Here is a 3,757-nt window from a genome sequence, read left to right as displayed (position 1 = left end):
AGATGTACTGACGCAAAGGTAGGCCCTTACTCCTGCTGCTGCTGCTGATGCTGCTGATGCTGCTGATGGTGCTGCTGGTGCCGATGCTGCTGATGCTGCTGCTGGTGCTGATGCTGCTGCTGATGCTGATGTTGCTGGTGCTGCTGATGCTGCTGATTATGGAGATGCTGTTGACGCTGGATGTGCTACTGCTGCTGCTTCTTCTGCTGCTGCATGCGCTGTTGCTGCTGCTGCTGCTGCTGCTGCTGCTGTGTTTAAAGGCAGCAGATGCAGCGGATAAAGGAGGTGACGGAGAGCGTCTCGATGGTGGAAGTGTTGGGGCGCAGATCCTGCAGCAGCAGCTGCTGCTGCAGCAGCAGCTGCTGCAGCAGCAGCAGCAGTAGCAGCATCAGCAGCAGCATCAGCAGCAGCTGTCTCGAGAAAGTAGCAATATCATCTGACTGTCTAACAAATGGAGATTTGCTGCTGCTGAAGCCAGGCATGCGGGTCCCGTGCGATTTGCTGCTGCTCGAAGGAACGGTAAGAATGCTGCTGCTGCTGCTGCTGCTGTTGCTGCTGCTGCTGCTGCTGCAGTGCAGCTCCCTTCGTTGCATCCAGTGCACCATTATCAGCACCAACAGCAGCAAAAGCACGAACAGCAGCAGCAACAGCATCATGATAAGCAGCAACAGCAACAGCATCAACAGCAACAGCATCAGAAGCAACAGCAGCAGCAGCAGCAGCAGCAGCAGGATGAAGGATATGTGTTCGGGTGTCTCTGCAGGTTGTGCTCGATGAACGAAGCTTAACAGGAGAGTGTTTCTCGGTCTTGAAGTCGCCTTTGCCGCTAACCACTGAAACAAATAAATCTATTTCTTTAGAACAGGTGCAGCAGCAGCAACACCAGCAGCAGCAGCAGCAACACCAGCAGCAGCAGCAGCTGCAGCAGTGGCTGCAGCAGTAGCAGCAGTTGCTGATGCAGCAGTGGCTGTAGCAGTAGCAGCAGCAGCAGTTGCTGCTGCAGCAGTGCCTCCAGCAGTAGCTGCAGCAGCAGCAGCTGGGTGTTTGTGTCTGTTTTGCTGCTGCTGCTGCTGCTGCTGCTGCTGTTTTTTGTGTGTCTCGTTTTGCTGCTGTCTCCTTCGTCTTTTTCTTTTTCTGTTTGCTTTTTTATTTTTTGTTTTGTTTTACATTTTATGTTTGCTGCGTCTAATGCATCTCGGCCTCCTATTTGCTGCTGCTGCTGCTGGTGCTGGTGCTGCTGCTGCTGGTGCTGCTGCTGCTACTTTTGCTGTTCTTCATCTGCTTTCACCTGATTTGCTGCTGCTCTGCTGCATCTGGCGCTGCTGTTTTCGCCTATTTGCTGTTCGTGATTCTTCATTTGCTGCTGCTCCTGCTGCTCCTGCTGCTGCTGCTGCTGCTACTCATGCTGCTGCTGCTACTCATGCTGCTGCTGCTGCTGCTGCTGCAGGAGAGAAATCATTTGGTGTTTGCTGGCACTGAAGTTTTGGCTTCGATGTGCGGAGGGGAAGCAGCAAAAGACGGCAGCAGTGAGAGTTAAAGAAATAAAAAATAAAATATAAAATATAAATATTATTTATTTATTTATTTATTTATTTATTTATTTTATTACAAGACAAATTTATTTATTTTATACTCTCAGTGATTGCTTTGCCTATTACACAGAGGAATAGAGGGGCTGTGCAATAATCTCATCAACGCGCTGCTGCTGCTGCTGCTGCTGCTGCTGTATCTGCTGCTGCTGCTGTATCTGCTGCTGCTGCTGCTGTATCTGCTGCTGCTGCTGTATCTGCCATTGCTTCTGGTTGTGTTATTGTTGCTGTTGCTATTCCTGTTCCTGCTGCTGCTCCTGTTCCCGCATCTCCCCCTGCTGTATCTGCTGCTGCTGCTGCTACTGCTGCTGCTGCTGCTGCTGCTGTTGCTGCTGCAGCAAGCAACAACAGGTTTGCTGTTGGTATGGTTTGCCGCGTTGGGTTTGCAACGGCTCAAGGAGACACAGTCAGGCCTCTGCTCTTCCCCTCACCTCCTAGGGTTGACTTCGATAGAGGTAACTGCAGCAGCAGCAGCAGCAGCAGCAAAAGCAGCAGCAAAAGCAGCAGCAGCAGCAAAGGCAGCAGAGTAGAAGCAGCAGCAGCGGCAGCGGAAACAGCAGAGGCAGATGTAGCAGAGGCAACAGAGTCGCAGCAGCAGCAGCAGCAGCAAGAGCAGCAGCAGCAAAGTGAAAAGGACTGCAGCAGCAGAGCATTCAACAATACACATCGCCGCTTCTTTTTGTGTGTTTTGCTGCTGCTTCTTTTGCTGCTGCTGCTGTTGCTGCTTCTGCTTCTGCTGCGGTTACTTCTGCTGCTGCTTTGGCTGTTCTTGCTGCTGCTGCTGCTGTTGCTGCTGCTGCTGCTGCTGCTGGTGTGTATGTGTGTGGGGTGTTCAGAGGCGTTATCGTTTTTGTTTTGTTTGGGGATGCTAGCTTTAATTGCTGCTGTTTATACTTCAATATTATTTTATAACAGAGGTGTATCGCTAAAGAAAGCTGTATTTCTTGTTGCAGACCTAGCAACAGATGCGGTGCCTCCAGCTCTAAGAGCAACGCTCTCTGTTTCTCTTACTGCTGCTGCTGCTAGGTACCCTATCCCTGCTGCTCCTGCTGCTGCTGCTGCTGCTGCTGCTGCTGCGGATGATGATGATGATGATGATGCTGCTGCTGCTGCAGATGATGATGATGATGATGATGCTGCTGCTGCTGCGGATGACGATGATTATGCTGCTGCTGTTGTTGTGGTGGTGCGGTTCTGGTGGTGGTCGTGCTGCTGCTGCTGCGGATGCTGCTGCTAGTGCTGCTGATGCTGCTGATGCTGCTGCTGCTGTTGCTGCTGTTGCTGCTGCTGCTGTTCTGGTGCTGTCCTGGTGCTGCTACTGCTGTTTCGCTTACTGTTGCTACTGTTGTTGTTGCTGCTGCTGCTGCTTGTATTGCTGCTTGTATTGTTACTTGTACTGGTGGTGGCGATGCTGATGCTGCTGCTGCTGCTGCTGTTGCTGCTGCTGCTTGTACTGTTGCTTGTACTGCTGCTGTGGCTGCTTTTCCTGCTGTTCCATGTTATAATATGTTCATTGTACTGTTGCTGCTGCTGCTATTGTTGCTGCTTTTCCTGCTGCTCCTTCTTATAATATGCTCATTGTACTGTTGCTGTTGTTGCTGCTGCTGCTGCTGCTGCTGCTGTTTGTTAGGATATGTTCAGTGTATGGAATATCTGCAGTGTCTGCGAGTTGTTTAAATTTGTGCGGCTTTGTGCGGTGTATTTGCTTCGATAAGACGGGGACCTTAACAGACAATGGTGTGTCTCTACTAGGCTGTCTTGCTGCTTGCCACTGCAGCAGCAGCAGCAGCAGCAGCAGCAGCAGCAGCAGCAGCAGCGGCAGCAGCAGCAGCGGGGAGAAGAGCTGCAGCTGCTGTGAAGATGTGAAAAATAGAAACAGCAAAAACCACGAAACACATAAATATGATAGTGATGCTGCTGCAGCAGCAGCAGCAGCATCAGAAGCACCATCAGAAGCAGCAGCAACAAGAGCAGCAACAGCAACAGCTCATCTTGGAGATTCGCTGGTGCTTCCGTCGGCGCTGCAGCCATGCAGCAGTAGCTGCTGCTGCTGCTGCAGCTGCCGCATGCATTTGCTGCGGTGTTTGTCTTGCTGCTCTTCTCTTGCAAATGTTAAGGGGGAGATTGCTGGAGACCCTCTTGAGGTTTGTTTGTTAGCTGCTTCGGGC

The sequence above is a fragment of the Eimeria acervulina genome, genomic scaffold (genome assembly GCF_000499425.1).
Source record: "Eimeria acervulina Houghton genomic scaffold, Eah_scaff456, whole genome shotgun sequence".
Lineage (NCBI taxonomy): Eukaryota > Apicomplexa > Conoidasida > Eucoccidiorida > Eimeriidae > Eimeria > Eimeria acervulina.
The sequence above is the reverse complement of the archived record's forward strand: the minus strand, read 5'-3'. Positions refer to the sequence as shown.